The sequence below is a fragment of the Littorina saxatilis genome, linkage group LG11 (genome assembly GCF_037325665.1).
Source record: "Littorina saxatilis isolate snail1 linkage group LG11, US_GU_Lsax_2.0, whole genome shotgun sequence".
NCBI classification, from domain to species: Eukaryota; Metazoa; Mollusca; class Gastropoda; order Littorinimorpha; family Littorinidae; genus Littorina; species Littorina saxatilis.
The window spans coordinates 37102167-37112328 of record NC_090255.1 but is presented as its reverse complement, the minus strand read 5'-3'; the positions used below and the strand labels follow the sequence as shown (position 1 = coordinate 37112328).

General features: G+C 38.1%; 1 long non-coding RNA gene across 1 annotated transcript in view; it reads left to right on the top strand.

Annotated features, from left to right (window-relative positions):
• LOC138980413 (uncharacterized) overlaps nucleotides 1–9681 on the top strand; it is a 399865-nt gene extending 390184 nt beyond the window's left edge. The window contains exon 2 of the long non-coding RNA XR_011460319.1: nucleotides 7860–9681. This is a non-coding gene — a long non-coding RNA (uncharacterized lncRNA). The remainder of the gene's footprint in view (nucleotides 1–7859) is intronic.
• Nucleotides 9682–10162: the final 481 nt, after the last annotated feature.

Below are 10162 nucleotides of genomic sequence, written 5' to 3'. Positions count from 1 at the left end.
GATAGAGCGAGTGAAAGGGTTATAAGTTTACAGTAGGCGACATCACAATAAAAAACCTTCCGAAATAGTACCCGCTGATGGGACACAAAAAAGTCTGATCTCCTTTAAAAAAAAATATATATATATTTTGTCTCTTGATATGTGAGCCTTGATACTGTGTCTGTGTATTTGTGTGTGCACTTCTAAGCTGGTATATTCAGTGAGTGTGTGTTTGATTTTAACAATAGCATGTAATATTACATTTCTTTCCTTGCAGAGTAATGTTAAAAAATGTAATATTTTGTCTATTGATTTGTGAGCCTAATTGATACTAATTGTCTGTATTTGTGTGTGCTCATCAATGCTGGTATTTTCAGTGTGATTGTGTTTGTGTGTGTGATTGAACAAAATTCATGTACCATTCAATTTGTTTCCTTGCAGGGTAATGTTTAAAAAATGTAATATTTTGTCTTGATTTGTGAGCCTTGATATGTGTGTTTGTGTGTGCACATCAAAGCTGGTATTTTCAGTGTGTGTGTGTGATTGTGTATGTGTGTGTGTGATTGTATGTGTGTGTGTGTGTGTGTGTGTGTGTGATTGAACAAAATTCATGTACCATTCAATTTGTTTCCTTGCAGGGTAATGTTTAAAAAAGGTAATATTGTGTCTGTTGATTTGTGAGCCTTGATACTATGTCTGTGTATTGTGTGTGCACGTCTAAGCTGGTATTTTAAGTGTGTGTGTGATGGAGTGTGTATGTGTGTGTGTTTAATAAAACAAAAGTCATGTAACATTGAATTTGTTTGCTTGCAGCGTAATGTTAAAAATGTATTCTTTGTCTGTGGATTTGTGAGCCTTGATATGATGTGTGTGTTTTTGTGTGTGCACATCAAAGCTGGAATTTTCAGTGTGTGTGATTGTGTGTGTGTGTGTGTGTGATTGTGTGAGTGATTGATATAATATATTGAATTTGTTTCCTTGCAGGGTAATGTTTGAAAAATTTATTATTTTCTCTGTTGATTTGTAGTATGTCTGTGTATTTGAATGTGCACTTCTAAGCTGGTATTTTCAGTGTGTGTGCATGTGTGTGTGTGTGTTTGAATAAACAAAAAAATATTGTAATATTAAATGTTTCCTTGCAGGGTAATGTTTAATAAATGTAATATTTTGGATGTGAGCCTTGATATGGTGTCTGTGTATTTGTTTGTGCACATCAAAGCTGGTGTTTTCAGTGTGATTGTGTGTGTGTGTGTGTGGTTTTTTTTTTTAACAAACTTCATGTAATATTGAATTGTTTCCTTGCAGTGTAATGTTTAAAAAATGTAATATTTTGTATGTTAATTTTTGACCCTTGATACTATGTCTGTGTATTTGTGTGTGCACATCAAAGCTGGTATTTTCAGTGTGTGTGTGTGTGTGTGTGTGTGTGTGTGTGTGTGTGTGTGTGTGTGTGTGTGTGTGTGATCAGTGTATGTGTTTGTGTGTGTCATTGAACAAAATTCATGTACCATTCAATTTGTTTACTTGCAGGGTAAGGTTAAAAAAATTATTATTTTGTCTGTTGATTTGTGAGCCTTGATACTATGTCATTATATTGTGTGTGCACGTCTAAGCTGGTATTTTAAGTGTGTGTGTGATGGTGCATGTGTGTTTATGATTGTGTGTGTGTTTAATAAAACAAAAATCATGTAATATTGAATTTGTTTCCTTGCAGGGTAATGTTAAAAAATGTATTATTTTGTCTGTTGATTTGTAAGCTTTGATAATGATGTATGTGTTTTTGTGTGTGCACATCAAAGCTGGTATTTTCAGTGTGTGTGTGTGTGCATGTGTGTGTGATTGCGCATGTGTGTGATGGTGTGCGAGTGTGTGTGAAAGTGATTGTGTGTGTGTCTGTGTGTGAGTGATTAAACAAAATTCATGTAATATTCAATTTGTTTCCTTGCAGGGTAATATTGGAAAAATTTATTTTCTCTGTTAATTTGTGAGACTTGATAGTATGGCTGTGTATTTGAATGTACTTCTAAGCTGGTATTTTCAGGGTGTGTGTGATTGTGTTTGCGTGTTTGAATAAACAAAAATCATGTAATATTGAATTTGTTTCCTTGCAGGGTAATGTTTAAAAAATGTAATGATTTTGTATGTTGATTTGTGAGCCTTGATACTGTGTCTGTGTATTAATTGTTTGTGCACATCAAAACTGCTATTTTCAGTGTGATTGTGTGTGTGTGTGTGATTATGCGTGTGTGTGTGATTGATCAAACTTAATGTTATAATTAATATATTGTACTACGTTGCAAGCCCCTGGAGCAATTTTTTGATTAGTGCTTTTGTGAAAAAGAAACAATTAACAAGTGGCTCTATCCCATCTCCCCCCCTTTTCCCGTCGCGATATAACCTTCATGGTTGAAAACGACGTTAAACACCAAATGAATAAATAAATAAATGTCATATTGAATTGTTTCTTGCAGTGTAATGTTTAAAAAATTTAATATTTTGTCTGTTGATTTGTGAGCCTTGATACTATGTCTGTATTTTTGTGTGCACATCAAAGTTGGTATTTTCAGTGTGATTGTGTGTGTGCTTGTGTGTGTGTGTTTGTGTTTGAATAAACAAAAATCATGTAATATTGAATTTGTTTCCTTGCAGGGTAATGCTTAAAAAATTTAATATGTTGTCTGTTAATTTGTGTGCCTTAATGTCTGTGTATTGGTGTGTGCACATCTAAGCTGGTATTTTCAGTGTGTGAATGTGTGTGTGTGATTGTATGTGTGTGTGTGTGTGTGTGATTGAACAAAATTCATGTTCCATTCAATTTGTTTCCTTTCAGGGTAATGTTTAAAAAATGTAATAATTTTTCTCTGGTTATTTGTTTGCCATGTGTGTATATTTGTGTGTGCACATCAAAGCTGCTATTTTCAGTGTGTGTGATTGTGCACATGTGTGTGATTGTGCGTGTGTGTGTAAGACAAGTGATTGTGTGTGCGTGTGTGTGTGTGCGTGTGTGAGTGATTGAACAAAATTCATGTAATATTCAATTTGTTTCCTAATGCACAGTAATATTTGGAAAATGTGATATTTTCTCTGTTGATTTGTGAGACTTGATATTATGTCTGTTTATTTGAATGTGTACTTCTAAGCTGGTATGTTTAGTGTGTGTATGAGTTTGTGTGTGTGATTGTGCATGTGTGTGTGTGTGTTTGCATAAACAAAATTAATGTAATATTGAATTTGTTTCCTTGCAGGGTAATGTTTAAAAAATGTAATATTTTGTATGTTGATTAGTGAGCCTTGATACTGTGTCTGTATATTTGTTTGTGCACATCAAAGCTGCTTTTTTCAGTGTGATAGTGTGTGTGTGATTGATCAAACTTAATGTAATATTGAATTGATTTCTTGCAGTGTAATGTTTACAAAATGTAATATTTTGTCAGTTGATTTGTGAGCCTTGATATAATATTGTCTGCTTTTTGAGTCACTTGAGAAAAAGTGACTCTATGTAATCGGTCAGTGTTAGTCTGTCCGGCCGGCCGGCCGGCCGGCCGTCCAGCCGGCCGGCCGGCCGGCCGTCCGTAGACACCACCTTAACGTTGGACTTTTCTCTGAAACTATCAAAGCGATCGGGCTCATATTTTGTTTAGTCGTGACCTCCAATGACCTCTACACTTTAACGATGGTTTCGTTGACCTTTGACCTTTTTCAAGGTCACAGGTCAGCGTCAAAGGAAAAATTAGACATTTTATATCTTTGACAAAGTTCATCGGATGTGATTGAAACTTTGTAGGATTATTCTTTACATCAAAGTATTTACATCTGTAGCCTTTTACGAACGTTATCAGAAAAACAAGGGAGATAACTAGCCTTTTCTGTTCGGCAACACACAACTTAACGTTGGGCTTTTCTCGGAAACTATAAAAGTGACCGGGCTCAAATTTTATGTGAACGTGACTCATTGTGTTGTGAATAGCAATTTCTTCCTGTCCATCTGATGCCTCATATAATATTCAGAACTGCGAAAGTGACTCGATCGAGCGTTTGCTCTTCTTGTTTTAGTGTGTGTGTGGTTGTGTGTGTGTGTGTGTGTGTGTGTGATTGAATATAATTCATGTAATATTGAATTTTCTTCCTTGCAGGGTAATAAATAAATGTAATATTTTGTATGTTGATTAGTGAGACTTGATACTGTGTCTGTGTATTTGTGTGTGCACATCAAAGCTGCTATTTTCAGTGTATGTGATTGTTTGTGTGTGTGCATGTGTGTGTGTGTGATTGTGCTTTGTGTGTGTGTGTGATTGAAAAAACTTCACGTAATATAGTGGGTGGGTGTAATTGTGTTTCTGTGTTTGATTAAACAAAAATCATGTAATATTGAATTTGTTTCCTTGCAGGGTAATGTTTAAAAAAAGTTTAATATTTTGTTTGTTGATTTGTGAGCCTTGATACTTTGTCTGTACATTTGTGTGTGCACATCGAAGCTGTTATTTTCAGTGTGTGTGATTGAACAAAGTTCATGTAGTACCGGTACTATTGAATTTGTTTCCTTTCAGGGTAAGGTTTTGAAAATGTAATATTGTGTCTGTTGATTTGTGAGCCTTGATACTTTGTAAATGTATTTGTGTGTGCACTTCTAAGCTGGTATTTTCAGTGTGTGTGTGATTGTTTGTGTGTGTGTGTGTGTTTGATTGAACAAAAACCATGTGAATTGCTTTCCTTGTAGGGTAAGGCATTGTCAGTGTGTGTGTGTGTGTTTTTTTTAAACATTAATCATGGTATTTAAATTTTTTAAAATTTAAATTATGTTTTTAAAATGTAACATTATATTGGCTGTTGATTTTTGCATTAGTAATTTGAACACACTAAGAACTAGACGCTCACTGTTGCTGGCTCATATAAGTCGGAAAGCAAAGATGGTGAGGTTTAGACCTACAGATATGCAAGTGAAATAAAGGATCTTATGTGTTTTGTCAACACTCAGACTTGTTTCTTTAAATAAGTGAAAAGTTCAAATTTTTTGGCAAACATGGCAAAGTTCAAATTAGCTGAATTCATTTGCATAGCCATAGGTATTTAACCCAAGCCGACTATCTTTCATTTTTGCCAGAGCTTTCTAGGCATATCTTCTTACGACCATTTTCCATGACTGAAAGACCAAAGAGTAGAGATATTGCGATTTTCTACCCCCCCCCCCCCCCCCCCCCCTCCCGTCCCTTACCCTATGTGATATTTTAATGTATTTAACTTTTGCAGGTGCACTTGTGGTGAACTCCTGATGGAAAGTACAGTGTCAGCCCTTTACTGACCTGTCATGCTATGCGGAGGACTTAGCAGTGCCCGTCGAAATATCCTTCTTTGGCACATCCCACGGGAAGGATCCTTGTCATGGCGTTGGCGGCATCGTGAAGTCGGCCATCAGAAGAGCAGTGCTCGGCGGAAAGGTTTGTGTACTTTCTTGAGAGTTTTAGACTAACATTTACCTGTATGTGTTTTTAAATAATGTTAGTTGCCTCTTGGCGGGCTCAATGGCCTGGTATAAGATGCCTTGTCTTCAAATCCATAGGTTGAGTGTTCGAATCCGAGCGGAGTCTGTTGGGTGAAAATTGCTAGTTATGTGGGAGTTTCATTCCATGAATGAAAAAGATGGAGCTGCCTCTTTGTTTATGCTGTACATGTGCTGCTGCATATTTCTATTCCATGTTGTTCATTGTGTGTTTTGATTTTTGACTCACCTGAGTAATTAGTGAGTATTAGGATTCATATGTCTCCGTCTGTATATGGAGGGGTGGACGGCCGGCAGTCCGTGGACAAAAAACTTAACGTTGAGGTTATCTCGGATGTTTTTCAAGATAGACCTCTGAAATTTTGCACACAATTAGGGTTTGATGATCTTACGAAGTCATCCCAGTTTGTTTGACCCTCATCAAATTTTGGGGTCACAGCGGGGTCATGTTCGTTTTGTAAAAACTTAACATTGATGTTATCTCGGATGTTTTTGAAGCTAGAGCTTTGAATCCTTGCACACTTTTAGGGATTGATATTATCCCAAAACTTGACGAGGGTCATGTTCGATTCATAAAAACTTAACATGACGTTATTTCAGGTGTTTTCTAAGCTAGAGCTTTGAAACTTTGAACACTTCAAGGGTTTGATAATCTGTCTCTAGTTTGGTTTACCCCCGTCACATTTTGGGGTCACAGCGGGGTCATGTTCGCAAAAACTTTATGTTGATATTTTCTCAGTTATTTTGAAAGCAAAAGCCTCAAATATTTACACAATTGTAGGAGTTGATAATCAGCAGACATGACCAAAATTTGGCAGCGTGGTTCAGGGAGGGGCAGGGGTAACGAAGGAGAGTCGTGTGCAAGCATTTGCTTTTCTTGTTTATTTGCAGGAGATCATGAGGAATGCTGAAGAAGCTTTGCAATATCTTCAGCGAAACTTGGCTGTCGACCCAGATGGTGATGCCTGCTGCCACTCCACTCTTCTTCGGACTGGAGGAGATCAAGCGGCGTGACCCGCATCGATTCATTGTGTACCTGGAGGCCTGACAGGCAACCCAACAACCTTGTTCCAGCAACCCCATCGATTCATTGTGTACCTGGAGGCCTGACAGGCGACCCAACAACCTTGTTCCAGCAACCCCATCGATTCATTGTGTACCTGGAGGCTTGACAGGCAACCCAACAACCTTGTTCCAGCAACCCCATCGATTCATTGTGTACCTGGAGGCTTGACAGGCAACCCAACAACCTTGTTCCAGCAACCCCATCGATTCATTGTGTACCTGGAGGTCAAAAGACAAAAGTCTTGAAGGCAAAGATAAACAAGTTGCGTAAAGGAACAGATTAACACACAAAAACTGTCATCGCCGACACTAATAGACACTATACCAACACTGTCCCACCACAAGCAGAAACGGAAAGTGGAAGAGGCAGAAGATAGTGACACCCAATGTTTTGCAGGGTTCAAAAGAACTGCAACCGGTGAACTACAAAAGCAGTCAAAGGTCAACTGGCCCCGATCTGATTGGTTGCACTTGAACGAACTGTGTGTGCGTGAGCAGGTACAGCTGGTAAAACGGTGGTTTGACGACAGCTATAATAATAATAATAATAATAATAAATGAGCATTTATATAGCGCAACATCATAACTTTACAATTATGCTCTTTGCGCTTGACACATTTAAAATTAAAACACAGTTATACAAGCATTTACATCTACATTCATAGTCAACAACGCTTAATTAAAAGCATAGCCATCCCGTTCTCTCAGATCCTCCTCTGAAAAACTCCTTCGCATCCCCAAAACCAGGACCAAGACCTTTGGTGAAAGAACCTTTAGGTACCAGATTCCGACCGTCTGGAACTCGCTTCCAAGTTCTATCCGTGACTCCAGCAGCCTTTCCTCCTTCAAAACACAACTCAAAACATACCTGTTTCGTAAAGCCTTTGCTTAGCCTGAGTAGACTCTCCACAACTCTATTCTGTTTTGGAACTCTCTACCCTGTATGTGCTTTATGGTCTATTTGTCAATGGTATCTTTGTGTGTGCGTGTGTGTGTGTGCGTGTGTGTGTGTGTGTGTGTGTGTGTGTGTGTGTGTGTGTGTGTGTGTGTGTGTGCGTGCGTGTGTGTGTACTTTTAACATTGTACGCTAAGTTTTTGCTTAGTGCTTGGGTTCTTGGTGTTATGTCTCAGTTAAATGTATGCTTTGTTTGCTTGTTGATTTGTGCTAGTTTATTCTATAATGAATTTGTAAAGCGCCTGGAGCCAATTGATGGGACTCGCGCTATAGAAAAGTTATTTATTATTATTATTATTATTATTATCAAACATACATTACAAAAGATTCTTCCACTAAGTAATAAAAACATGAATAAAATAGGTAGTAAAAACAAGGAAATACCAGCTGAATACCCTTAATCAAACAGAACATGTTATCAGCAATACTGAAAACAGCCCTAGATGTTTATATACATTATTACTAAAACAACAAATACAGTTAATGTAGCCTTCTGATGGACTGAGAAAGCAAAATCAGGGGTTGTATTTCTTGAAGAGGTGCGTTTTAAGTGCTCGTTTGAATGCTTGGGGTGACTGAGAGTGGCGGATGTGAAAGGGGAGAGAATTCCATTGTGTTGGTGCGCAGAAAGTAAAAGTGTGTTGTGCGTATTTTTTGGTTTTGGTGTGTGGAATGGTAAGGATGCGTTTGTCTTCACAGCAGACGAGGAAGTAAAGTGTCAACTACTGACAGTAAAGCCACTTACTCTCTGTGCAAGCAGAAGAATCTCACCCAGTTTGTTGACGATTGGAAGGATAAAGATTCACAGGGCCGCATCGTATGTGAAGCAACGCAGGCTGACCATATTAACTGTCCAATTGTTTTCTTGGCAACTTAAAGTTGAATGATAAAATTATCAGCTTCATCATCCGAGGCAGACTACAACTCCTGCAATGCAACAGCCTACTAGCACTGTATTACCCAAATCAGTACCCCAAACAGTGTGCTCTGTGCAACCACCCTTCCCAAACAGTGTCACATGTACTGAACGGGTGCACTAAGAATTGTTGACCTGATTTTTGACCAGATTCCAAAACAGAGTGATATTTCTTTTCCCTGGGTGTGCGGCGGCCAACAATTGTATTGTCGGCTGGCTTGTGGCGTTTTACCGCCGCGTTTGAATCATTTTTATGCTTCTTTTTTTGTGTTCTTGAATATTGTCTCTTGACAAATGTATGGATAACATCCACGGCTGCCAATGTCGTGGTCTCAATGTACAGTTTTCTTTGTATTTTGGTGTTTTAGTGACGGTGTCACAAACTGAAAACTCTGCCTGAACAATCCTTCTCATTGCGGTCAATGCGCATGCACTAACTTAGGGAGATTAATCAGGTCGTGAACAACCTAACCCTTACCCTAATCCTAACCCTAACACATGGTTCGTTCAGTCAAAGGGTCACATTTTTTAAGTCCAAGATTTCCCGCAGTGGGGCACTGCGGTTATGAAATTAAAGGCCCCTCCTGTTTTTGGAACCGCAGGAGCTTTCTAGTTTGCTGTTAGGTAGATTTTTGGTTCCTCTTTCCTGTCATGCTCTCTTTTTCTTCATGAATTCTTTTCTTTTTTCTGCCTTCTTGCTCATTCACCTGTATTTTTTCCAAAAATCTCTTCTCTTGCCGCTTGTCTCGCGATTCATGTATAGTTTAATCTGTTAGTGTTCTGATGTAAGTCCAGCAGTAGATAGGTTAAGCCTATTTTAACATACTGGAAACTGGTAATCTTCCAGTAGGTATTAATTTAGTTTTACTAAAGCCTGCTGGGACACAAGTAATGGGTTAGTGCATTTGTAAACAGGAATCGCTTGACAAGTGGTCCCCTTCATCCCCCCGGCTTCCTCGTCCTGATATGGCTCTGCGTAGTCGGCTGGACGTTAAGCAACAAATAAACAAACAAACAAACAAGTCCAAGATTGGCTCATGCGCATTGACCGCAATGAGAAGGATTGTTCAGCAGAGGTTTGAGTTTGTGACAACGGGAATGATAAATTAGTGCCTGATATGTCCATTTTGAAATATAGTCAACCCGTACACTAAAACTTACACCTCGTTATATGTAAATGTTCTTTGGTTATGATTTTACTGTTGTAGAGCTTTTGCTCTATCAAAATCAGTAGTCGCGGAAAATAAACTTCAGCGACAGAAACATCAATGTTTAGGTGTTATGAATGTGTTTTGAACAGGTGATGAGAACAAGGTGTGTGCCGCATGATGCGTGTAAGTTGTGCATTTGAATTGTGTAATGCGAGTGGCTTGGGAGTGTCAGCTGTGCTCTGGTCTTTCTCAAAAAAATATTTAGAACATAAATAAATTTATGATAAAATCATAAACTTATTTTGTATTAACAGTTTCCAAACACAAAAAAAGCACACACAAAAAGTGTTGACAATATATCGCGATACAAATAGCCATATGTATTTCTCAAATAAACAGAGTTTAGACCGAATAGCTACCCACTGAATTCTTTATGGAAAACACAGCGACAACAGTCTAGCACACAATATTAATCCAAAAACAAATAGACTGCCAACATCCCAAACTTCAGAATATAAAACAGCAGACAATTGATCGTACTCTTTGAACTACGGTTAGAGCAAATAAAAAAACAAGTCGCGTAAGGCGAAATTACTACA